The sequence below is a fragment of the Chiloscyllium punctatum genome, chromosome 19 (assembly GCF_047496795.1).
Source record: "Chiloscyllium punctatum isolate Juve2018m chromosome 19, sChiPun1.3, whole genome shotgun sequence".
NCBI lineage: Eukaryota > Metazoa > Chordata > Chondrichthyes > Orectolobiformes > Hemiscylliidae > Chiloscyllium > Chiloscyllium punctatum.
The window spans coordinates 48,889,794-48,916,728 of NC_092757.1; the positions used below are offsets into that span (position 1 = coordinate 48,889,794).

The window sequence follows — 26,935 nt, forward strand, 5'->3', positions numbered from 1 at the left end:
GGAACTGCTCTGACTTTATATCAGCCATTATGTCTAGTTTCTCAAGGACGATGTGGAGCTGCTTAGAAAAGAGGCAGGGTCAACTATCAGTGAGGTGCCAATGCAGGTACATCACGTAGTCACTGTTCATTAGCAAGATTCAGAAGTCTCCCCTGAAGTTTAAAGGGAAAATCAGAAATTTCACCTGATATTTCCATTCTTACCCTATTTTCCCAACTGTCTTGCAATTGTCCACACATCTTAATCTAATAGAATCATACAATCCCTTTTGTGTGGAAGCAGGCCATTCAGCCCATTGAGTCTGCATAGACCCTCCAAAGAGTATTCCACCGAGACTCTAAGCCTGTAACCCTTCAATTTGCATGGATTGCATGGAGAGAACCAAGTTTTATTTAAGGCATTTAATAAGATGCCACATCAAATGTTATTACAAAAGATAAAAGCTGATGGTGTAGAGGCTAACATATTGACATAGAAGGACATGAAACCTAGCTATTAGGAAAGAAAACGTAGGCATTAATGGGTAATTTTCTGGTTGGCAAGATATAATGAGTGATGTACAACAGACATCAATGCTGGGGCCTCAACTTTTTATAATTTACTTAAATGTCTTGAATGTACGGTTGCTAAATTTGCTAATGACTCAAAGGTAAGTGGAAAGTAAATTGTGAAGAGGACATGAGGGAGCTATAGAAGGATATCGATCAATTAAGTGAGTGGGCAAAAATTTACAGGAGGATGGAGAGTTTTGTCAGATGAGCTGATCAGTAGCAAATGGAATTCAATCCAGATAAGTGTGAGGTGACAAACCTGGATGGGACAATCAAGCTGTGTTGGACCGACGGATATGTTTCCATGCTGTATGACTCTATGACTCTGCAAGTCAAGGAAATATATGATGGACGGTAGGACCTTGGGAGGCACCAAGGATTAACGGGCCTTTGGTGTGCATGTCCCTTAGCAGAACAAGTGGATGAAGTGGTTAAGAAGGTAGATGGGATACTTGCCTTTGTTAGTCAAGGCATAGAGATTAAGAGTAAGGAGGTTATATTGGACCATAAAAAGTTGTTCAGCCATACTAAAATATTGTGGCAGTTCTAAAATCCACATTATAGGAGGGGTGTAATAGCAATGGAGAGGATGCAGAGGAGATTTACCAGGATGTGGCCCGGGCTGGAGAGTTTTAGTTATGGACAGAGATTGGACAGACTGGGGTTGTTTTCCTTAAAGAGGATGAGAGGAAAAATGTTTTGACCAGAGGATGGTGGGAATCTGGAACTCACTGTCCATAAGGGTTGTGAAGGCAGAAATCCCTATATGATTTTTAAAGTATTTATATGTAGAGTTGTGATGCCACAACATTTAAGGCTAGGTGAAAGGTGAAAGTGAGGACTACAGATGCTGGAAATTAGAGTCAAGATTAAAGTGGTGCTGGAAAAGCACAGCAGGTCAGGCAACATCCAAGGAGCAGGAAAATCTTCCTGATGAAGGTCTCCTGCCCGAAATGTTGATTTTCCTGCTGGAACTTCCTGCCCCTTGCTGTGACATTGATAATTAAGACTATGTGCCAAGTACTGGAAAGTGGGATTAGAATAATTAGGTGGTTGTTTTTGACTGGCACAGCCTCACTGCTGTTAATTCTGTAATGCATTCTTCAGTTGCATTAAATCAGCCCTCGACCAGTGGTAGAGCATTGTGATCTTAGGTTTGTTGAGTGTTGTTCCAATTCAGTACAGTATTTTAAAAAAAAATTTGTGGGATGTGAGCATAGCTGGCAAAACAAGCATTTATTGCCCATCCCAAGAAGTTGTTGGGAAGCCTACCTCCTTGAACCACAGCAATCCAAGGAAAAACAGAGATGCTAGAGAGGGTGCTTCATAACTTGTGAAGCAGCGACAGTGAAGGAACAGTGATAAATTTTGAACTAAGAATAATCTGTGTCTTTGAGGGGAACGGTTGGCTGTCGCTGTATTCACTGTGGATGGAGTGAATGCTTTAAAATGTGGGCGGGCTGCCAGTTTAATGGACTGTTTTGAACTGGACTGTGGCAACCTTCTCAAATATTATTGGAATTGGACTCATCCAGACAATTGGACAGTATTGCATCACAGTTCTAATAGTGCCTTGTAGATATGGACTGGCTTCACATGGTCAAAAGGTAAGCTGCTCATTGCAGAGTGCTTAGTTTCTGCCCTGATCTTATAGTCACAAAATCACTGTTAATTTGACTAAATCAGTTCAGCTTCAAACTGCCGGAACTTCCTGCCCCTTGCTGTGACATTGATAATTAAAAATTTGGCACTGGTGATGCTCTTGTTAAACTGCTTCACTAGCTGAAGGACCACTTCTCAGACACAATACTAAATAGGTCCTTGATCTATCAGATGGATGTGAAAGATCCCATTGTGTTACTTGACAAGGCATGGGATTATTCTTCCCTGTCATATTTAACCTGAGAGCAATGTCACTACATCAAGTTTTCGTTATTAATCCCATTGCTGTTTGTGAGATTCTGCTTTGTACAAATTGGCTACTGAATTTGCTATGCATCAAGCTACTTAACTGGCTATAAAATGCTTTGGGATGTTTTGAGGTTACAAAAGGTATTAAGGAAATGCAATACTTTATTTATGTGTTTTTTTTAAGTCAAGTCTGAGCTGACGTCTTGAGCTGAGTGGTTTTGGCAGCACCCAAACTAGGCATCCTCAGAAGAATTTATGTGCTGGCATTATTACTGACTCCTTCCAGTTATTTACAGGGAAAGCTCACAAAAGGCTCAGGGGAACCTTTATCTACAGTTTTAAATAAGCTGTAGTCCAAGTAAACTATTTCTTGGCAAAGTCATTTTATATATTTATCAGGATGTAACTATGTAATACAGCAGTTATATTTTGTAATTATTAGAGTATGCTTTATAGTTATTATGTATCGTATGCATATTTCGAAAGATAGGAAGAATTGGCAGAATAGAGTATTTGGTGCTGCTTGCCAACTAACATGCGTCAGTAGGGCTGCCTCTGAACAAGCATATTCTGCTGTTGGAATTACCTGTTTTAGGTACTTAAATATGTCAACAAATACTATCTGAATGTTATGACGTTTTTTACATATTAGCTGACTGTCATTATGGTACTCTAGCTGCAAACTGAATTGACAATAACTTGATCTGAAAATCCAAACATTTACAAAAGCAATAGCGTGGTAGTAAGTTTGAAAGCTTTACTTTTTCATTGCAGGTGCATTGCAAAACAATGACTGTTGGATATTTGTCCTGTATTGTTTCTGATTTCCAAGTTGTTAGGCAGATGCCAGGGTAAGTGGGCACACATCTCCAGGAAGTGGTAACAGTGATCATAGACCACCTGAATATTGATGTAATCGAAAACTTTCCTAATGATGAATTCCTCAGCATTGTGAAACATCCCTTTCACTGCCATATGTGTATGGTCAGTAAGAATCTGCACCGGGGTGGGGGGGGGGGGGGGAAGTCTGTTCCTGGCTCGTATTGTCTGGGCTGCAGCATTGTACTTGTCATGGGGAAATAAAATGAACTATCATGATCTCGCATGGATGGTATTGGTCCTTGTCCTGATGAATTTTGGAAATATGACTGAGAGATCCCATTTGGCTCAGTCACTGCTCCCTGGAAGGAGACAGTCACATAGAAGTTCAAAGCAGCTATCACCTTCACAGCTACTAGGAGAGGAAGGCCTCCCAGTCCTCCCTAATGATCTGTTCTAGTATCTGCTAAATGTCCGTCACAGTGTCCTGGGACATATGGAGCATGGTTCGTACTGCACAACACTCATCCTGAGAAAATGAACCGGAAGTGACTTCACCACAGGAACTAACATTACCACAGGAAATGACATCACCAACCCAAAGAAACCCAAACATATAAATAGAAAGCAGGAATTTTCAGCATTGCTTCACCTGAGGCTCACTGAAAACATTACCTAATAAGGTAACGGAACGTCTGGAAATGAACCTTGCAGCTCAGCGAGCAAATCTACATCCAAAACCACAACCTGAGCTACAAATCTTCTCAAAACCCGCTCATCCCCAGGAAATTGTGTCAGGACCAAAAGACTCTGGAAGTTCCACACATCTTGAGGGACCATGCATTTCTACCTCTCCTTGAGCTGGGTGCTCCTCGGTTTCCGTGACAATCTGCTATTGCTCCTGGTTTTGCCATTGGTGCTGGTTCTGAGGGAGGTAGTCACAGTGAACAAAATGCCACCTGGCATCTCAAAATTCAATTTCTTTTCCCCTAAAACATGAACATAAATATTGTAATGGAATGTATCCTGTTAAAATGTCTTTTCTATGTAGACAAGCAAGAGGCTGAAAGAACACAGCGAGCCAGGAAGCATCAGGAGGTGGAGAAGTAACCTTTCTTCAGGACTCGGGCTGGGTTTAAGGGGAGCTGCAGATAAATGGGGAGGGTATAGCAGTTGGGGAGATGGGAATAGGTAAACGCAGGTAGAGGATATGACCTGGTTGGTTGTTGGGAGGAATAAATCCGGTTGGTGACTGGAAGGAAGGGTCGATCAGAGGAATAGAAGGGAAGGGCTGGGAAGGGAGTCGGGGAGGGGAAGGGAGGTTATTTGGAATTGGAGAACTCGATGTTGAGTCCTCCGGCTGTGGGCTGCCCAGGCAGATGAGGTGTTGTTCCTCCAATTTGAGGTCTGATTCACTGTGACAATGGAGGAGGCCGAGGATGATCATGTTGGAGAGGAATGGGAAGGGAAATTAAAATGGGTGGTGACTGGGAGGACAGGTCAGCCCCGCAAGCCAGGCTGAGATGCTCGGTGAAATGTGCCGAGTTTACATTTGGTCTCCCTGATGTAGGGAAGTCCACATTGAGAGCACCAGGTACAGTAAATTGGTTCACCTGCCTCTCCTCCAGCCTAGTTTACTGTATCCAGTGCTCCTAATGTGGTCTTCTCTACACCAGGGAAACCAAATGTAAACTCAGGGCATGTTTCGCTGAGCATCTCAGCTGGGCCCGCAGGTGTTAACCTGAATTCTCAGTCACCGCCCATTCCTTCTCTGACATGACTAACCTTGGCCTCCTGCATTGCCACAGCGAATTAGACCACACATTGGAGGAACAACACTTCATCTTCGGCCTGGGCAGCCTACAGCCTGGAAGACTCAAGAGTGAGTTCTCTGATTTCAAATAACCTCCCTTCCCAGCCTCTCCCCATCCCTTCCATCCCTCTGATTGACCCTTCCTTTCAGCTACCAACTGGATTCATTCCATTAGCCAACCAGGCCGAACCCTCTACCTGTGTTCACCTATCCCTACCCCACCACCTTGCGCCTCCCATCCTCACTCATTCCCCCCCCCCCCACCTTTATTTGCAGCTCCCCTTACACCCAACCCCAGTTCTGAAGAAGGGTTACACCTGAAACATTAACTTCTCCACCTCCTGATGCTGCCTGGCTTGCTGTATTCTTCCAGCCTCCTGGTTGTCTACCTTAGATTCCAGCATCTGCAGTTTTTTTGTCTCTAACTAAAAATGTATTTTCTAGCTTTTGGAACTTTTGAAGAGTCATACAGGACTCAAAACGTTAATTTTGTTTCTCTCTCCATTAATGCCTCCAGACCTGTTGAGTTTCTCCAGCATTCTATGTGATTATTACAATAAGTGAGATCTTGCTCATAATTTCTTATTTGTTTTGTGAGAGATGGCCTCATTGTGTAAATTTGGTCATTTTGGGAATATTGATCACAACATACAAATATAAGAATTAGGAGCAAACTACTTGAGCCCCTTGAACCTGCTCAGCGACTCAAGAAGATCACAGTTGCTCTAATTTCCCCTTAACCCTGACACCCATTCAGTTCCTTGCTGGTCAAGAATCTAGTCTGCCTTAAAAATATTCAAAGACTCTACTATTGCCACCTTTTGAGGATGATTTACAAAGACTCAGAAACCCGTGAGAACAAATCTCTCTTTGTCTCTAGTCTTAAATGAACAACCCTTTATTTCTAAATAGTGACCCCTCATTCTTGACTCTCTTACAAGTGAAACACAAAATAAAATATCTTCTATATTTCTGTCAAATAATTTCTTACTCTTATAAAATCCAGCAGCTATGAGCCGAATCTGTCCATAAATAATGCTGTTGTTTGCATGTGCTATGCATAAAATCCATTAAAATGATTCTGATGTGACAACAAAAAATGATGCAGAAATTAATCATAACTTCCCCACTCAAAGAATATATGCAATCATGTATCTTCCAACAAAAATGTAATAAAATAGTGGACAGAAATAGAGATATTTTGCTTTTGCATGCAACAGCACTTGTCTGGGACTTAATTTACCGTTTGAGAAATTAGATGTGTGCACTTCTGTTAGTAGGAGCATTGAGACAAATACTCATTCTGAAAGATTACGTTTTCCATCAGCTTTCACACTATTATTTGAAAAAGTAAAAGTTATCCTGCTGGAAAGATGAAGAACTCATGCATCGATTTATTCATTTTGGAATTATTTTAAAATGACATTATCACAGTGTTACAGTCCAGTATTTTAATTTATAGTAACTCAGGATTTAAAATAACTTGATTGTGGAACACAAAATGAAAGATTTGGAACATCTAGACTAGGATCAGCTTATCCATTATGTGTAAAACTGCAAAATTCCAGGTGAAAGCTATAAAAGACATTTTAACAGCACAAATTCTCGCATGATATTTATGTTCATGCTTCTTTAGGGGAAAAAAAAGATTTTTGAGTTTCATTAATTCCACAATAAATCACGGGCACTCCAGTGTCTATTAACTGACTTCAAAGGATTTTAAAATTGTATGACCTTTTGAAGCAAATTGACTTACAGTATGCAAAGCAAAGTATAGTGGATAAAACCATTTGAATTGCTGGTCTTTTGATGTGATGAAAACTTTGCAGTAAGCTTCGCACATTACATACAGTACAGGTCTTTTCTGATCCTAGTTCTAAAGCAGATGCTTTTGTTGTTTCCCAGATTTTGTTTTATATGTGACATCTAACAACAACTGATGCCCAGTGGCAATACTTGTGAGTTTTATTACATTGTAAGTCCAACTGTAAAGTTTAGTGTGATCTTATTCAAAATTCAGTGGGTATGATAGGAAAGTGAGGAACAGCAGTGGAGACAGGGGGTTGGGGGTTAATATCAGTGAAGGCAATAAAATACAAAGATATAACAAAAACTATAAATGTGGGAGCTCCAAAATAAACAAAAAACAGAAATTGCTGGAGAAACTCAGCAGCATCTGTGGAGACAAAAGTGTTAATATTTCAGGTCAAGTGACCCTTCTTCAGAACAAAGATACAAAGAATATGAAGATTTGAAAAACAAAATAACTAGCTAGCAGGAGAAGAACTTTATATGTTTGCATCTAAAGTTCTTACTTTTCCTGGAGCCAATGGAGAAGAGTCTCCTTGGGGCACCCTGTCTAAATAATCTCCTGTAGCCCTTCAACACTCCAACATCTCAGCCATCTCCCCTACCTTGGCCTTTTGTGCATTTCTAACTTTCCTCACTAGACCATTGGCAATTATGTCTTCAGCTGCGAAGGCCCAAAACTAAGGAACCTTTTTCTTCCCAGGACCAGATCAAGAGTATTAGGCATTATAGACAAACCTTGAGCCTGGTGTCTCACCTGCCCTCTACTATTAACTTTTGAAAATAATATTACACGTTAGTATGGATAGAAGTCTGCATTTATAGTTACAGATGTAATTTTGTTGAAAAGAGGAACGTTATGATATTGATTCTACATTCTCATAATTTTTTTACACCTTTCACAAGATACATATAAGTCAAACTGCACATTACAATATGTAATATAGTATGTCATATAATATTATGTCTTCCTGCAACAATAACTAGATGGTAATTGTTATGAAGTTGAAGGTATGTACTGTACCTTTAAGAGAGACAGAATGCTGTTCTGAACTGAGAGATTCAAAGCACCTCTGTATATGACGAGACGACAGTCCCAGAGTGTACTGGAAAATCGAAAATACATAACATTTGGCTGTGAAATGGACAACTGAGTTTTGGTTGCTGTTTTGACAACAATTTGAATTTAACCAATCAGTTTAAATTGTGCCACTGGATACTAAAGCCCAATGAAGTTTGAATTTATTTTTTTGCCAACATCGAACCAATGATCTGATGTTTGGGGTGTATGAAATGCGGACCTTTTGAAAATTGGTCAGGGAGCAACTGCCGTAGAGATAGAAACTCAGTGCAGCTAATTGCACATTTTGCTCTCAAAGAAATTAGAAAACACTATCTATTAAAGGTACCTTTTCATATGAAACATACTCGTAGTAAAAAGAAAGGAGACTACACAGGGAGCTCCTCAGCCTGAAGAGTGAAGACGTGGATGAGGACAGCTGCTGTGTGGTTTTGAAATTAAGTTGATGTGATTTTAATAAGTGTCTTATTAGAAGCAGATGTCAGTGCTGAAACCCACTGGATCTTGCAGTGAAAAGTCCACCAATAAACTCAATATAACTGGCATTTACTGACAACTGGTTCTTAGCGGCTAGCACATACTAGATGCCAATATTCATGCGGGGTGTGTGTGACCAGTGCGGATGGATTGCTCCCTGACATATTGATGCTCAGTGTCCAACATAGAGGTCCTTAGGAACAAGTGACAATCTGAATTTGCTGTGAACCTTCTTTGATTTTCAGGTTGACAGTTCTCTGCATTTAGCTTGTTTAATAATTTCAGTAAGATATGAAGTTGAATATTAGTTAAATACTTAAGACTGTTTATAAGGCAGATAACAATCAATAATCCCTGAATTAGCAACTCACTATTACCTAGCAAGAGACTCACCACGTTGCTGGTCAAAGTAATAAAAGATTGAGTGAGTTGTTCCCAGGCTTTCTTTGTCTGGTTCTGCCAAACTTTCATAATAGCCCACGTCACTCAGATGACTATGTGTTTCCACCCATAATTTTAGTTTAATTTATGAGTTCTGTGGGTGTTGCTGGAGTGTTTAGAGATAATTTGCATGCATGAAAGTGAGGCTTTTTAACCCTTGAGGTGAAGACCGGTTAGAAACAAGGTTAGTGGAAAAAGAATATTAGGCTTTTGCGCAGCAGCAAGGTGTCTATGACACACGGTATCAGAGACTGAACCATCCAGAAGGTCAGAGAGTGTGCATGTTTCTTCATGTAAGAGAAGCAGGTCATTCAGAGAAAGAAAGGCCTGTTACATCAGAAGTGCAGTTTAGTGTTCTGTAAAATAGTTAGGGCAGAGGAAAAGAAGTCCTAAACAGCTTAATATCTTTAAGAGAAAAGCTTTAGAAACAGAAGGCTGTGGAAGAGGAATTTAAGGAACTCAGGTTATGATATAAGTGAGCTGTTTTAGCAGTTTGCTTAAGAGTCTTGAGAACGACACTGAATAAAGAAATAGTGAATTGGTGAATGTAAAACTTTGACAAAAAGAAATTAAACTTTAAAGGATAAAGAAGTTTCAAACATTTGAAAGAGTACTGCAGAGGGTAAAAGTATTGAATCTTTCTCTGTGATATTTGTAATATGACTGTTCCAACTAGTACAGTGTAGTGCATATTTTATCCTTTTGTGTTATAACCATCTAATAAAAGTACATTTGTACTTTCTCTTAAGTATGTTTCGTGACTGACCATCATGGTAATCAAATTGGAAAAACAAAACCTATGGTTTATTAAGTCCTGGTTTCTCTCTGGGATCTGAGTTGTACAATGTTGCCATCAGCTGCAATCATAAGAAAGCATTCACATCTACCTTCAGCTGGAATTGTTGAGTAAATGATTCATCCTGGCATTCAAAGTCTTCAGCATCACAGAAGCCAGTGTCCATTCAATATCATTCATTCCATGTGATATTGAAGGAATGGTTGTGCCCACTAAATACAGCAATGGCTAGGGACCCTGACAATATCTCAATGACCTTGTGCTCTATGAGGAGTTATACTATTAGATAATATTTTCTAATCAACCTGTTCAAAGATATTATTACACGCTTCTGGAGTTGTGGGACATGAATCTGGGTCTCCCCACTGTGCCACAACAGTCCCATACCACTCAATAACCTGTTCCAGAACAGCAACAATGTTGCCATCTACCTCCACAGGTATTTTCAGTTTACAAAAGAGGCAGTCCACATTCAACCGCGGGCCATTTTCTATCACATCAGTCTACTCTCAATCATCAGTAAAAGGATGAAAGGTATCATTGATGCTGCTATCAAGTGGTACTAATAAACATTAATCTGCTCCTTGATGCTCAATTTGGGTTCTGTCAGGACCACTTACCTCCCAATCTCATTGTAAACTTCATTTAATCATGGACAAAACAGCTAGTCCAGAGCTGATGAATGCCCTTGATATATAGTTAGAATTTGACCAAAGAGGTCTTGCAGCATAGTGGTAGTGTCCCTTACTCTAGACAAAGAGGCGTGGCTTCAAGTCCTGCTCACTCCAAAAGGGTATAATAATGTGCCTGAGCAAGTTGATTAGAAATGATCTCACCTTTGTTTTAGGGTTCTTGGGGTGCAGTTGGTAGCATCCCTAGCTTTGAGCCAGGAGGCTCGGGCTTAAGCCCCACTTGCTCCACAGCAATGTAATAACATTCCTGAACAGAAAATACCTTGAATTTGACCGAGTACTGTATACCTTTATGGGGTTCTACTTAAGAAGGGTGAGAGTGGAGAGCCAGAGAATTATAAAAGAGATAGCTTAACATCTTTTATTGGAAAATAATATAAATTATTAGAGTGACTGAAAATCTTGAAAATTTTCATCAGAGAGTCAGTGTTGATTTGTAAAGGTCAGTTATGCCTGACAACCTGATTAAATTTTGAAAAGATGACTAAAATACTAGCTGGAATACTCTGGATAATGTAATCTAAATAGACATCCAGAAGGCATTTGATAAAGTCCCTATTACATATTTAGTTAGTAATGTTGAAACTCGTGGGATTAAAGTGAAAATTTTGAACTGGTTATAAAATTAGCTGAGCAACAAGAGACAGAACTTAAAGGCATTGGCAGATACTTAAATTGGCAGGATCTTGTGGTAGAACGTGAAAATATCCCATACATGTCTTAGCAATGCAAATGATGGAACCTGCCAGAAGATCCAGATTCCAGTCCCATCTGTTCTGGGACTGTTTTTTTCTGAATGGAATGATTAAATTATATATACTCCTTTGGGGTTATATCGTGAATTTGAATGTGAGTGGTCTTGGGTTCAAATCTCACCACAGTAGGAAAGGAGCTATTGAAAAAGAAGAAGTTGGGAATTGCATCTTCAACGGGATTTTCTTGTTCACCAAATGTGCGTAATACCAGCTGGTTATCGATAACACACTGTTCTGCCAAAAAGACATGTTCAAGACTTCCTGGAGACATATAAAATCAAAGCATTGGCGCATGATCAATTATGTCATCAGAAAGTGCTGGAAAAACCTAGCAGGTCTGGCAACATCTGTGGAGAGAGAAACTGAAGTTCTGAACAAGGGTTTCTGGACGTGAAATGTTAACTCTGTTTTTCTTTCTGCATATGCTGCCAGACCTGCTGAGGTTTTCTAGCAATTTTGATTTTGTTTCAGATTTCCAGCAACTGCAGTTCTTCATTTTTTAAAAAAAAAATCAACAATATCAGCATTCCCTCTAATTTTCTTACTGGCTGCGCCGACCTCTGAGACCTGCGTGAAGCTGCAGTGTAGCTGTGCAGTTTAGAGGCAACTTTGGTCATCATTCAATACAAAGGTCAAAAAGATGTCCTCATTACCAAAGCGAAGACTAGTACAGATGACTGGTGGACAGACCACTGGCTCACTTGCTGCTGCAAATCTCTCTCTTTCTATATTTCTGAGCATGAAAGAGAAAGAAGTACAGTGTATGCTAGTAAGGTTGGAGAAATTTCAGGTATTGCACAAAGAATGGTCAGGGCAAATTGGGCCAAAGTTCTGTGTCTGTACATTAAAATTTTATGCAATTGTTCCTCCTGATAGATTGATTGGAAAATTATAGGTTTGCAATAGAAGTATAAAAGCATTAAGCGAGCAACTTACATTGGCTCATTAGCTTTTAGAATTCAAAGTAATTTAGATATTGAACTGATTTGCGTACAATGAATGCCCTGCATATATGTTTTTCATATATTTGCTATTCTTATGTAAACCTATTTTTTCTCCAATTCATTCTTTCTCAGGATAGAATGAAGTATAACCTCTAGTTGATGCTACTGCTGCTAAAGGACTGCTGTACAGGAAGGTTCACTTTTGGAAGGTAAGACTCCCTTTTAGTTTTTTTCACCCAGATTCGTGGTGGTCCTGCCTGCATCCATAATGTAGAGTCCAAAGCCAGGGTTTCTGTACCCGAAGATCATATACCAGTGTGACATTGATGTTTAACGCAAATATATGTATTTTTTCAATTATGAATAATGCTACAGTTATTAACTGATAAACATATTCAATGTAAATATCTGGTTGGATGGCAGATACTGTCCTTAAGATTCAGGGTCACTGAGAATGTTTTGGTATTTGCAGGTGGATCCCTGCCTATGTTTACATTTCAGAAAATCCTCAAAGCAACCGATCTAAAGTGGAGGTCATATTGAGAACTATCAAAATGTGCTCAATGACAGTAAGTTAGTTAAGTATCAGTTTAAGTGGGGAGATCTACTTATCCATGCTGCAATAGCTATTAGAGTATCTTATATAAATCAAAATTCAGATACAATCCCTAACACAATTTATCTCAAATACATATGACCACTTAATTACTATAATACTGTTACTATATAACAAATGCTCATTCTGTTCTCAGTTCTTAGTTCTCACACTGACTTTCTGCTTTATTTAATTTTGTCAGTGCTAAGTACCAACTGTATCCTGCAATATTTAGATAGATTGCAAAGATTTAAATACTCAAATAGTAATTGAACCTTGACAAAGTTCTATTACATTTTTACTAATGTTTGTTCTTGTATTCAATACATTTGATGAAGTACAAACAAGTGAGCAAACACAGTTGATTCTACCTGAAATAAACAGTGCACTTGAGTTTCAATACCTGACAACTCTGAAATTGACATTTATGCAAAATGGGTATTATAGCTGTGTGAGTGATGATCTGTTTTGGACATGGTATTTAAGAGGTAGGGACTGTACTAAATATGCACTGCAATGATTATCTATTGAGAGTGTAGGGAGTAACTTTGACTGTGGTGCATGCACCTGCCACCTACCATTGGTGCCCTACTATAGAATTTCCTCCTTGGCTGCACTCATCACCTTTTAGATCCTAGTAGAAATTCATTTGTTCGTCTGAGTCTCAGATAACCCCATCTAATATCTTGTTCTTTCCTTTGGCAACCTATTTATAAATCTCTGATGCATTTTGTTTCTATGTTTTAAAAAAAGGAACAAAGCAATGTAAGTTATTGTATCAAGAATGAACTTAACCAGCATATAAAATGTTGTGATACTGTATTGATTACTATTTATGTTTTGAGATGTAAAATTAAATAAAGCTTTGCAGAGATATAAATTTACAGTATTGCTACAGGGAAGATACATTTAAAATAAAACAAAACAAAGAACTGCAATGCTGGAAATCTAAAATAGAAATAACTGGAAAAACTCAGCAGGTCTAGCAGCCCCTGTGGAGAGAAACCAGAGTTAACTTTTTGAGCCCATTGGCCTTTCTTCAGAACAGACCAGCATTTCCAAGTTTGCAGGTTTTCTCATTGTTGTCATTTTGCATCTTTACATTCATGCCTGCTTTTTGTTCCAGTGAAAATGAGAACTAAGGGCAGATCACCTATATTGGCTGACTTTGCAACAAGTGAGTTTGTAGGACTGGAAATTGTCCTTGGCTGAAAGAAAGGTGAAAATCAGAATAGTGGAGAAATTTCTCCTGTCAATAATTTCACCTCAAAATACCAGTGACAAATGGGAAAATTAGTAGCAGGATGCATCCCCCTCCAAAGCATTCAAATCCATTTGTACAATTCAAATAAATAAAATATTTTCTTTGCTATAGATCTAGGTCAACATATAGTTTGCTTTTGGAAAGCTGGAGCACATGAATATACTACTGGTAGCATTTTGTAATTCCAATTAACAGTACTGAAAATAATTGATGTATTAAAATATGCTGCTGTATAATGTAATCTATTTTTAAAGAAATGCATTTCAATTAAAATAAAATAAACTGCAAGATCGCTGGTTCTGAATATATTGCAAAATTGAATTTACTGCAGAAGAGAAATGGAGATAATTGGACACTGGGGACTCCTTCAAGTCTTGCTCAAAAAATTGAACTGACCCAAATAGGATCAGTTCAGATGAGATCCGTTAAATCTGAGCCTTTTAATCAAACAGCTTGTGGAAACTAGCTCCAGGGAATGAATTTGTGTACAAGATCTTGGGAGATGATGACTGAGTAAGTGCATACCTTTGTGACATCAGTGTCATACTTTACATTGGGTGGATTTTTTCTGAATTGTTGCTTCACTGGATTTTTCTAACCTATCATCTCTACCTGTGAAATTGTTTTAAGTTAACAAACAGTCTTCCAGCTGCGTGATCACTTAATTGACTTTATTTGAAGAAATTTGCTATACTGTGTGATAAGAGAATTACCTATAATTTACCTTTTATTTCTCAAACAATAGGTTGGGAACAATGGACAAAGACCATCCTGTGTGTGAGCCAGATTTCAGGCGAAATTGAGTACTAGCTTTTGAATTCCAAACTCTTTTAAGTGTTAAATATCTAGTGCTGTAATATAGCACTGTGGAGATTGTGGGCTGGCTAGTGGTACTTGCAAGTGAAAAGAGAGGGAGAGCATTATGGCCAGTGGTTAGAAGCAGTGTGCAATTAATAACATGAACTGATGGGTTAGTGTGAGAGTTACGGCATTAGGAAAAATGATCCTTTCTGACTTGGCAGGACGTGAATGTCTCGGTATCCCGCTGGAGAGTCCTGTCTCCTCCTGTGAGGGCCAGGATTCTCTCCTTGTAATGGATGAGGAGCCTAATATCCAGTACACTTTCACCCTTTCCAGCTGTATATGCCCCGTTTGGGCTATTTTCCCTTGTAATGAGAGAAAGAGAGGGATTGAGTGAGATGAAAGTGGATGGGCATGGCTTTTAGTGCTGGTGCAGGTGTGAGAAAGGTGGTGAGGTATTCAGAGAGAGAATGAGAGTAGGCAGTGCAGAGGCCATCCAGGATTGGTGTTGTCAGGGGTGGGATGATGACACTGAGTGAAAGCTGATGCTGCAGGCAATAGTGAGAGTGAGAGACCATGAAGGTGGGTGTAATAAAAGAGAATGAGTGAATGTGAGGTCTCAGACAAGAGTATGATACCTTCCCTGGCACAGTGGAAAACGTCATTGACATTCTAATGGCACTGCAGGTTGTTCCTCCAGACTGTGAAGATGACACTGACCTGGGTGGTGACTCTGGACCAGGTTGCCAGGGTGTGATGTCATGGCCTCCTCTGCCAGACCTCCAGGAAAAGGATTCCTCTCCATTACATCACCCCTTGATCAGGGCTTCCAGGTCCCTGTTAGAGAATCATGCTGCTATCTTCCCAATTCCAACACCTTTAGATTCTTCCTGCTAATGGGAAGAGCAAGATGGTGGTAGGAAGGGGCCAGAATTGAAAATGAAGGGTAACATAAGGGTGGGTTAGGTTAGGCCTCATGGCAGAAATCTCTTTAAGAAACCTGACGTAACTTGGACTTAGCCAAAAACAGGTAAGATTCAGCCCATAGACTCATAGATATTTACAGCTTAGTCAAAGGCCCATTGTGTTCACACCAGTCACCTCAGATTTGACAATACCAATCTCATTCTCCAGCTTTTGGTCCATAGCTCTGGGGTTATGGCATCACAGACAAATATATAAATACTGTTTAAATGTTATGAGACTTTCTGACTCAACTACCTTACGAGTGAACAAGTTTGACTTCAATCCTTGTCTTAACATTCTACTTCTCATTTTAAATCTGACTCTGCAGCCCCCTGTTATTGCTCCCCTATGCTCACATAGAAGAGTGCCTTTTCAATCACCCTATCTGTGCCCCTTATAATCTTATCCACCTCTTTCAGGTACTTGCTAAAACTTCACTTCTCCAAGGAAAATAACCCCAGTCTATCCAATTTTTTTTCATGGCTCAAATCCAGGGCTCATTCTGCAAATCGCATCTGTACTCTTTCTAGCATCATAACATCTTTCCAGCATCATAACATCTTTCCTATAACATGGTGATCAGAACTGCATGTGGCCTAACCAGCAGCTTCATCACAACTACCTTGCTGTTGTATTCTATGCCTCAGCTAATATGGCAAATACCCCATGAGAGAACATGAGGACTGCAGATACAGGAGAGTCTGATTCGAAAAGTGTGGCACTGGAAAAACGCAGCAGGACAGGCAGCATCTGAGAAGCAAGAGAGTCAGGCATATAAGTCCTTCATCAGAAATGTGGGGAGTAGGGGGGTGGGGCTGGGGCTGGAGGGTAGGTAGTTGGGAAGACAATAGGTGGATGTAGAGGTGGGGTGATTGTGATAGGTCAGTGGGGAGGGTGGATCGGATAGATGGGAAGGAAGATGAACAGGTGGGACAGGTCAAGAGGGCAGTGCTGAGTTGGAGGATTGGATCTAGGATAAGATGGGGGGAGGAGAGATTTGGAAACTAGTGAAGTCAGCATTGATGCCTTGTGGTTAGAAAGCCTCATCTTCTGCCTAAGTACCCCATGAGCCTTTTGACCAGGTTATCTACCTGCCCAGCTGCCTCAGGGATCTATGGATATGCACATCAATGTTTTGCTAATCTTCAATACTTTTCAGAGTTTTATCAATCATAGTTTAATCCATGGCCTTGTTCGTCCTCCCCAAGTGCATTACTTCTCACATGTTCAGGTTGAATCCCATCTTCCACTGCCCTGCCCAGCTGACGCATCTGTTGATGTGCTCCTACAGTTTATGGCTATCCTCCTCACTGTTTAACACCCTATCAATTTTTGTGTCATCCTTGAATTCTTGATCATAACACCTACATTTCAGTCTAAATCAATAATCTACACAACAAACAACAAAGGCCCCAGTACTGAACCCTGTGTAACCCCAATGGAAACAAACTTCCAGTCACGAACTGTATCCCCTTTCATACTCGGCTTCTTGACTCTCAACCAAAACTTTAGATCCCAGCTGCCAGTTTTCCTTGGATCCCATGGCCTCTTCCTTTCTTGAGGGAAGTTAGCAATAACCTTGCCAGATCACATCAGCAACCCTCATCAACTCTCCTGGCCACCTCCTCAAAAATTTTATCAAATTTATCAAACAAATCCATGCTGACTATCCCTGATTAATTTGTGTCTCTCTGAGTTTTGATACATTGTCTCTTCCCCCCACCCCCATCCTGAGAATTATTTCTATTAATGTGTCACTGTCAAAGTTAGACTGATTGGCCTGTAATTTCTTGGATTATCCCTTCCAACCTTTTATAATATTTGAATAATGTGAGTAGTTTTCCAGTCATTTGGCAGTATACAGACATAGAGGTTTTAAAAATTACTGTCAGGGTCCATTGATATTTCCTCCCTTGCTTCCCTCAACAGTCTAGGGTACATCTCATCCTAGCCTGCAGATTTATTTACTTCTAAGGCAGCTAAACTCACTAATACCCCAACTCGCTCTGTGAAATATTAAGTAAAATTGACAGTCTTCCACCCATGATGCCTATTTGTGCATCTTCCAGTTCCACACACAGATTAGCTCAGTTATCACTAATGGGTCCTGTATTTTCTCCAGTTATTCTCTTGGTCTTTATAAGTTTAAATAAAACCCTTGAGTTTTCCTTTATTCTGCCAATGCATTCTCATGCACTCTTTTGCTTTCCTCATTTCAGAAGTCCCAGACCTCTGGAACCTCTGCTCTTTGTGATTTTTATAAATGACGTGGATGAGGAAGTTGAAGGGTGGGTTAGTAGGTTTGCCGATGACATAAAGGTTAGTGCAGTGGTGGGTAGTGTCAAAGGCAACGGGAGTGTAAGTTGCAGTGAGACATTGACAGGATGCAGAACTGGGCTGATGAGTGCCAGATGGAGTTCAACCCCGAAAAGTGTGAAGAGATTCATTTTGGAAGGTCGAATTTGAATACAGAGTACAGGGTTAAAGGTAGGATTCTTGGTAATATGGATGAACAGAGGGATCTTGGAAGGCCCGAGGGATCTTGGGGACCATGTCCATAAGATCCCTCAAAGTTGCCACCCAAATTGATAGGGTTATTAAGAAGGCATATGTTGTGTTGGCTTTCATTAGCAGTGGGATTGCGTTTAAGAGCTGCGAGGTTATGCTGCAGCTCTGTAGAGCCCTGGTTAGACCACAGTTGGAATATTGTGTTCAGTTCTGGTTGCCTCATTATAGGAAGAATGTGGAAGCTTTAGAGAGGGTGCAGAGGAGATTCACCAGGATGCTGCCGAGACAGGAGGGCATGTCTTATGAAGAGAGGTTGGGGGAGCTAGGGTGTTTCGCATTGGAGTGAAGAAGGATGAGAGGTGGACTTGATAGAGATGTACAAGGCGATGAGAGGCATAGATAGAGTGGACAGCCAGATACTTTTTCCCAGGACAGAAATGGCTATCACAAGGGGGCATAATTTTAAGGTTTAGTGGAGATGTCAGAGGTCGGTTCTTTACACAGAGTGTGGTGGGTGTGTGGAATGCACTTCCAGCAATGGTAGTAGAGCCAGATACATCAGGGATATTTATGCAACTCTTGGATAGACACATGGATGATAGTAAAATGAAGGGTGTGTCGGTTAGTTTGATTTTAGAGTAGGATAAAAGTTCAGCATAACATGCTGTACAGTTCTATGTTCTAATTTCCTTTGTACAGCTCCCTGGCACTTCTTTTCTCCTGTAAAGACTGTGCCCTTGATATCTGCAAGAAGCTCATATGTATTCTTAATCTGAAATTTTATGTCCATTGCCATCCAGGCTTCTCCGGTTTTGCTCCCACCTTTGACTTTGCAGGAACATATTTGCCTTGTGTATTCACTATTTCCACTAGAAAAATTTCCCATAGTTCTGACACAGTTCCATCTGCATCTGGCTGCTCCTAGTCCACTCAGGCCAAATTTTCTCTTCTCTTAGTAAATTAGCCTTTCTCCAGTTTAACCCCTACCTTTTTCCATAATTATCCTCAATCTAATGGGTTATGGCCAATATCTTCAAAATGTTCCCTTACTATTGAAATGCCCTCTATTTACATGGGCTCATTTCTGAATATTAGATGCATAACTGCCTCCTCCTTTGTTGGCCTTTCTATGCAGTGGCTGAAAACGTTCTCCTGGCTGTGACTTAAGAACTTTGTCTTGCACATGAGAACTATCTAAGTTAATGCTTGGGTAGTTTAAATGCTCTATATTATTGCCTTATTATGCTAACACTTCTTTGAAATGTAATTATATATTTGGTTCTTGATCTCACCCTGAGATGCAGTGCATGTCCAAGTTTGTGTTTGCCCTTTTGCATTTCTTACTTCTACCCACATGGCCCCATTTGATTCTCCTTTGAAGATGTCACTATTATAATTGATTCCTTGATCAATATTGTGACATTCCTTCTCTTCTACCCAGCCCTGTATCTCATCTGAATATCCTTAACCAGGACTTTTGAGCTGCAATCCTGCCAGTCTTTCAGCATAGTCGTTATCATAGCTATGATATTATTTTCCTACATGTCTGTCTGTGCTTTCAGCTCATCTATCTTATTCCTCAGGCTGCTTACATTAAAATATATTACATATTGCCTTGCTAAACTCACTACTTTCTTATCTAGATTATGTTTATATTCCTTCAAGTCTTTCTTATTTGTGTTTAACTTCTAATTCCATTTCAGCTTCTCTCCCCTCTGAAATATTTGTCAGAAGTCCAGCCCTTGCCAATCTAATTTAAACTGACTCTAAAAGTACTGTCAGACCTCCCCATTCCTTTTCAAATTTAATTTGTACAGTTCCCATTTCTCCCAGAAATGATCCCAATAACTCAGGAACCTAAAATCCTCCCTCTTGTACTAACTCTCCAGTTACACATTAACCTGCTCTTTCATTCTATTCTTACACTCATTACTGCCTGACATCAGGATTAGTCTGTATCTTTTGAAGTACTGATTTCACATTTCCTTTTTAAATTCCTAAAGTTAACTTGAAATACCTAATTACTCTTTCTTCCAATGTCATTGGTGCTAATGTGGACCACAACCCATGGCTCTTCACCCTTCCCCTTCAGAATTCCCTTTGGACATTCTGTGACATCCTTGACCTTGGCACCCGGAGGCAACAAGGCATCCTGGAGTCACGTCCATGACTGCAGAAGCACCTGTCTATTCCCCTCATGAATGAATCCCCTACCATGATTGTCCTTCCACTCTTCTTTCTCCCTGTCTCCACTACACCTCCACCCCCACCCCACAGTGTGGAGACCTTGGCTGTGGCTGGGCTCCACAGAGGAATTGTTACTCTCACTGTTTTTCAGGGCTGAAAATGTTTTACAAGCGAGATGCGCACAGGAGGATTCCCTCACCACCTGCCTGGTCCCTTTCCTCTGACCCATTCTGCCTGCATTTCCTTAAACTGTAGGTGACCACGTCCTGAAATGTGCTAACCATGAATCTGGCAGCCTCCGGAATGCACCATAGCTCCGCCCAGCTGCCGTTTAATTTCCAAAACTTGGAGCTCAAGATGGTCCAGCTGGAGGCACCTCCCAATCACTGTCAGGAACATTTAGGAATATTCACATAGTGCAGGACATGCAAATGGGCCTGGGTTCCCCAACCATACCTTCACTAAACTGAATGTGGATTCTTTATTTTACCCTGACTAAATCTTATTCATGCCTCTGTCCTGAGTCCCACTCAGGCGTGCTGCTTGTCTGTCTGCTTCTGCTTCTCTGCAAGCGTTCTTACTTTGTCCACTTTTCGCAGTGATGCTGATTGCTTGTGGCAGAATCATCACATTAAATGAGAAGCTGACTGCCGGTCATAGGATCCTCACCTCACCCAATCTTCTTCCATCAGAGACATGAAAATGGAGAAGAATGAATGGGAGATGGGGAAGGGCAGCTTTCGGCTTCATGGACCTGTCCTTGGAGGTGATGATATCAACAGTTAGGGCACAGGGGAGGTTTTTTTTTGATCCAGAGGATGAAAGGAAGAGGTCAGGCAGCTTCATCAAGTGAATCTGACTGGATGTGGCTCCAGTGTGGGGAGCAATGGATGTGGATCTCGTGCAGGGGAATTCACTTACCTCTGGCAATGTAAGTGCCATGTAACTCTCAGTTTCCAACCTTCACTCTCACTATCTAATGGGTATTCTGGGGCACAAAATTTGCAGCCTCAGAAGATTGGTTTCCCATGATCCATCTTAACTCTCAAGCTTTCCAAATGGAACTGACACATACCCCGAATGTGGTCCCCATTCTGTAGTGACTTGGAATGGAAAAATGTTACAAAAATTTGAGAAACAGGTGAAGTTAGATTTTTCACACTGCTATTTGCAGGAAACACACAATCGGTATTCTCCACAAACAAAACAAATGTTCAGCCAACCACACAAATGAATTATGTGGTATATGAGTTTCAGAGCTGATGTGCTGTTCGGTATGTAGACCACATGTCCCATTGATGATATGAAAAAGCACTTGCCCTTTTTGTCTGTAGTATGTAGCATACTGACTGTGCTCAACCAGCCTGAACTTACAAACCTCAGAACACTGTGTCCAACATTAGATGCGATTCTGCTGTTGGACAGCATTACTAAATCATCTTGACTGTGCTAAGAACTATACTAAAAACTTGTTTTAAACTATCAGTCATGCTCACAGTGTGATTTATTTGCATAAGCTGGAAACTATATTTATTCACAAACATTTGTCCTGTTCTTCACAGGCAAAAGGTATAGGTGCACACATTGCATCTTTTTCATTGATTGAAGAGGTTGAGAGACAGCCAGTATCTGCCACATGCCCATGGCAATGCCCATATGAGACTTGACCCACCTGGTTTAAAAGTAATCAGTTAACCAAGACAGTTTACAGTTCCTTCTGCATTTCCGTGTCAGTTATAGTTCAGCAATTTTGCATCCTCTTCATGTACTATAAAAATTGTTGCTTCCTTTTAAAACTTTATCTCATATATGGTCCTCATGGATGTAAGATAAAAAGCCTTGACGTCATGTCGTCTTTTAACAATGTCTGCAGGGTACCTCTCAAATTATGTGTCTCTCCAAAGTCTGAGTGGTCCTAACTCACTCTTTTCTCATTCCAAGAGAAAAAGAGTCTACAACTCCTGGGTAAGGCAGGCATTGGCCGTCCTGGCAGGCAGTTGCACAGGAGACTCGGAAGGCAGCAAAGTGGCAGCAGTGCTGTGACTTATTAGAGAATGTGATGGTACCGAAACAAACATTGAAGCACTGGCACTCATGTTGTTACCCACGTGCAGTATTAAGGAATGTGTTTTATCTCTCACAAGGCTGCTGCTGGAGGCACACCAAGGGATAGGGAACAAAGCATTGCAGTACTTAGAAGAGGAATATCACTCTGATGAGGCACTGCCATATAACTCATGAGCATCTTCCAACAGCTTAGATGCACTCACCTTTTAGCCTCAGTAATGCCTGAGTCACAGATACAATAGCTGGCACAAGATATGGAATAACCCGCATGTGAACAAGATCTGGCGGCAGGGAGATCTTGGCAGACTCTTTATCAGGGCCTTGAAGACACCAATAGATGTCATTTGGACACAGGTGCTGAGCCTCAGCAGTTTTATACTACATGGATACTTCAAGGAAATGTGTGACTATCTGTCAGAATTTGCAGAGGCATTGCTCAACTTCATGCTAAAGTCTATCACTGCTGTGGCATTTGAGTATACAACTGCCTCCATAGGACGAGTGGCCGATTTCATGGAGAGTGTGATATAGTACATCAGTGAATGTATGCAGGTACGTAACAATGGCTTCTATTGAATGGTAGTGGACTTGAGAATCTATGATCGAATAGTTGCCTTACCGGTTAAATATTGCTTTCAAAAGCAGCTCTTGTGCTTTGATTAGCAAGGAAATGCAGTTAAATCCCACCATGTCAGGTTGTGAAGTTTGGATTCAATAAAATCTAGATTTAAGAGTCTTACGATGACCATGAAACTATTGTCAGTGTTGGAAAAACCAATCTGGTTCTCTAATGTCCTTCAGGGAAGGAAACAGTCATTTTCATCTGGTGTGGCCTACATGTGACTCCAGACCCACAGCAATATGGTTGATTCTTAACTGCCCTCAGAGAAATTAGAGATGGGGAATAAATGCTGGTGTAGACAGTGTATCCATAAACAAATATTAAAACATTCCTGAGAGAGAAGAAGTAGCCAAGAATAATGAAAGTGGGGTCTCTCCTCAGCATGCCACCTGCTTGTGGCTTTGGCCCCTCTGGCAATCCACAAATAATGAATTCTATATCCATGATCACAGAATGAGAATTATTACAGTGCACAAGGGGGCCACTTGGCTGACACTGCCTGCATTGCCTTTATTATCTCGGGCCAATTTCCTTCCTTTTCCTCACAAATCTGCATATTGTTACTCTCCAAAGACTATCTAATACCCTCTTCAATGCCTCAATAGAAATTGCCTCCAAAACTTTCCCAGGCAGTGCATTTCATCCCCTAACTACTCGCTGTGTGAAAAAGGTTTTTTTCTCACATTACCCTTGCTTTGTTTGCACATCACTTTAAATCTATGACCTGTCATTCTTATTCTTTTATAAGCGGAAACACCTTTAACCTGTCTACTCTGTCCTCCTGGCTATTCAAAATCCCAATCAGATCTCCTATCAGTTGCATTCTCTCCAGTGAGAACAGTTCCAACTTCTTCAGCCTATCTTCAGCTGAGGCTTCTCATTTTTGGAACCATTCTAGTACATTGCTTCTACGTTCTCTCCAATGCATTAAAATCCGTCCTACAATGTGGCGCCCACAACTGTACACAATAACTCAGCTGAACCTAACAACTTCCCTGCACAAGTTCAACACAATTTCCTTGCTTTTGTACTATTAATAAAGCTGAGGATATCTTTTACTTACTGCTGTCTCCACCTGTCCTGCCACCTTCAACGACCTCTGCACACGTACACCCAGGTACCTTTACTCTTGCATCACTTTAGAAATGTACCCCTATTTTATAATGTCTTTCAGTATTCTTCTGACCAATGTGCATCATTTCACACTTCTCTGCATTGAAGCTTATCTGTCACCTATCTACCCATTCTGCCAACTTGTGAATGTCCTTTTGGAATTCACACTGTCTTTCTCACTGTTTACAATTTGTCCAAGTTTAATGTCATCTGCAAACTTTGAAATTGTCCATCTGCATACCAAAATCCAGATCATTAATATATAATCAGGAAAAACAGGAGTCACAGGACCGACCCCTGGGAACTTCACTACAAACTTTCCTCCAGCTTCAGAAGTATCTATGAAAATAGATACACCTGGAAACATGCTCCAAACAACCCCACCACCTTGTGGTTGATCACTTCAACTCCCTCTCTCACATGCAAGCCCTGGGCCGCCTCCACTGTTAAATCCAACCCACCCAATGCCTGGAGGAAGAATTCCTGAAGGAGGGCTTATGCCCAAAACATCGATTCTCCTGTTCCTTGGATGCTGCCTGACCTGCTGCGCTTTTCCAGCAACACATTTTCAGCTCTGGAGGAAGAATGCCTTAGGAGACTCCAACCACATGGCATCAATGTTGATTTCACCAATTTCCTCATCTCCCCTCTCCCCAACTCATCCCAGATCCAATTCTCCAACTCAGCGCCGCTTTCTTGAACTGTCCAACTGTCCATCTTCCTTCCCACCTATCCGCTTCACCATCCCCTCTGACCTGTCACCATCGTCTCCCACCTGTATCTACCTATCGCCTACCCAGTATCTTCCCCTCAGTCCCACCCCTACCCTACTATTTATCTCTCAGCCCCCTTCCCTCTCCACATTCCTAATGAAGGGCTTATGCCCAAAACGTTGATTCCCTGGTGATGTCTGGTGATCAGTATTCATTGAAAAGACAATTCTCACCCTGGTAGATGACATATGAGATGACCTCTGACTCAGCCAGAAACAAGTCCTAAAGGAATTCACTAAATTACTGTTGAGTGCACAAGGTAGCAGCCAGTACTCTCTGGAAAGGCCATTGCCTACAGACATCTAACAATGTTCTCTCTTATTATTTTTTCTTGTGCACGACCTTTGATTTCTGTGCGTACAATCTTTATTTCTTTCTTATACATTTGCACATGCATAGTAAATTAAAGACCCCTACTTGGAAATCTCAATGCTGATGCCCATCTGGGCAACTTAGACAGAAAACTAACCAAAGTGTAGCCTTACATAACTTGAAAATATAAAGCTAATCTATCTGGTTAAAGCAACTGTTTACAAAACACAATCTATCCCTCCAGCTTATAAACTTGATCAAGTAGTTTAAAAAATATTTCAAAAGAAAAATTATCGACTTTTATTCCCTTATTAACTCTTGGCTCAGATCTTCTAATTGAGAGAGAGTCTGTGTGGCCATGCAGTCTGAGAGATCTCGTGGAAGTCCTGATGCATTGACTTTTCGTGAATCACCCTGAAGTTTAAAATTATTCTGCATCTAGAATCCTCCAAAGCAGTCTGTACTACTGATTTAGAGATAGAAAATTTGAAGTTTTGATTTGTCTCCCTGAATAATTACCTGTGAAAAGTTTGAGGAATTCAAACTAGCTATAACTCTTAGCTAGATACCTTCTTCTCCCCCCTCTCCCCCATCTCTCCCCACTGCAGCCCTCAGGACCACCCTTTTCTTGACCCATCCTATGTCCCTTAATACTTGCCATTCTAGCTTATCATCACCTGCCACCTTACCCCTTCATTTGCCACACTATTTAAATACTCTGCCTACCTGCTTTCCAAACTTCTTACCTACCCAGCTGCTACCCTACTCCCTCTCACACATCTACCTCCGACCCTATTCCCTCACTCACTCATCTTCTCTCTATAGCTCATCAAAGTATTTTTGAACCTTTACATCCCAGGATATGGAAGCTACTGCTGTAGACATGGATTGGCCGGCAATATTGATCTTGCGCTGCACTGGAAGGCAGATTCAGGCACATTCCATGTTTCTCAAATGCTCAAATCAGATGTTTGGGCAAGAAACGCAAAGGTCCAGGAAAGGGTAGGTAACAAGCAGCAGAGTGACAATCTGATATTGATTGCCACTGTTCAGAAGATTCAGCCCTATATGTTCAGAAAACGTTTGTATATTTCGTGAAAGCACTACATTTCAATTACATGGACCTTGAGTTGGGATATCATAATTTATTAGTACAATTGTATTTCAGCTGTGTACAACATGGATTTAAGAGATAAACTATTATTTGTAAGATTTAAGGATTCAGTCCAATAGGGGCAAGAGGAATCTTGTTCTAAATGTGGTACTATTTTTATTGGCATTTTTGACAGTTCTCTTCCAATTTCCTTGCAGCCTTGCAGGTTCTACTGCCCAAAAAATGTGCTGTGCAATTTTTTTTTGTTATCTAGCTTAAACTTAAAACTTGAAGTGGGTCCTGTACAGATTAGAATTGCATCGTAAGTCCACTGGTATGTACGTAGGGTTGATTTTCTCTCTCCAGGCTTCCGCCTTTATGTGGTGATGATAGTTTTCTGATTTTATTTCAGATTTGTAGGTCTTTTTGCCCCTTTTATTTGTAGTATGGACAGACCAGACAGTTTTTAAATGAATGCCCAGTATCAAATATTTGAATGCTGCAGTAGCAAGATGAGTCAGTGTGTCAGTGATGATTGAGTTATT

At 40.6% G+C, this 26,935-nt stretch overlaps 1 protein-coding gene across 10 annotated transcripts in view; it reads left to right on the forward strand.

Annotated features, from left to right (window-relative positions):
- Positions 1–26,935, forward strand: part of srrm3 (serine/arginine repetitive matrix 3) — a 779,036-nt gene that overhangs the window by 266,842 nt on the left and 485,259 nt on the right. For 9 of the 10 annotated variants that reach the window (XR_011963284.1, XM_072589350.1, XM_072589341.1 and 6 more), the window contains one exon: positions 12,222–12,298. The gene's annotated coding sequence lies outside the window, so the exon portion shown is untranslated. The remainder of the gene's footprint in view (positions 1–12,221; positions 12,299–26,935) is intronic. The other variant, XM_072589346.1, reaches the window with a different exon arrangement.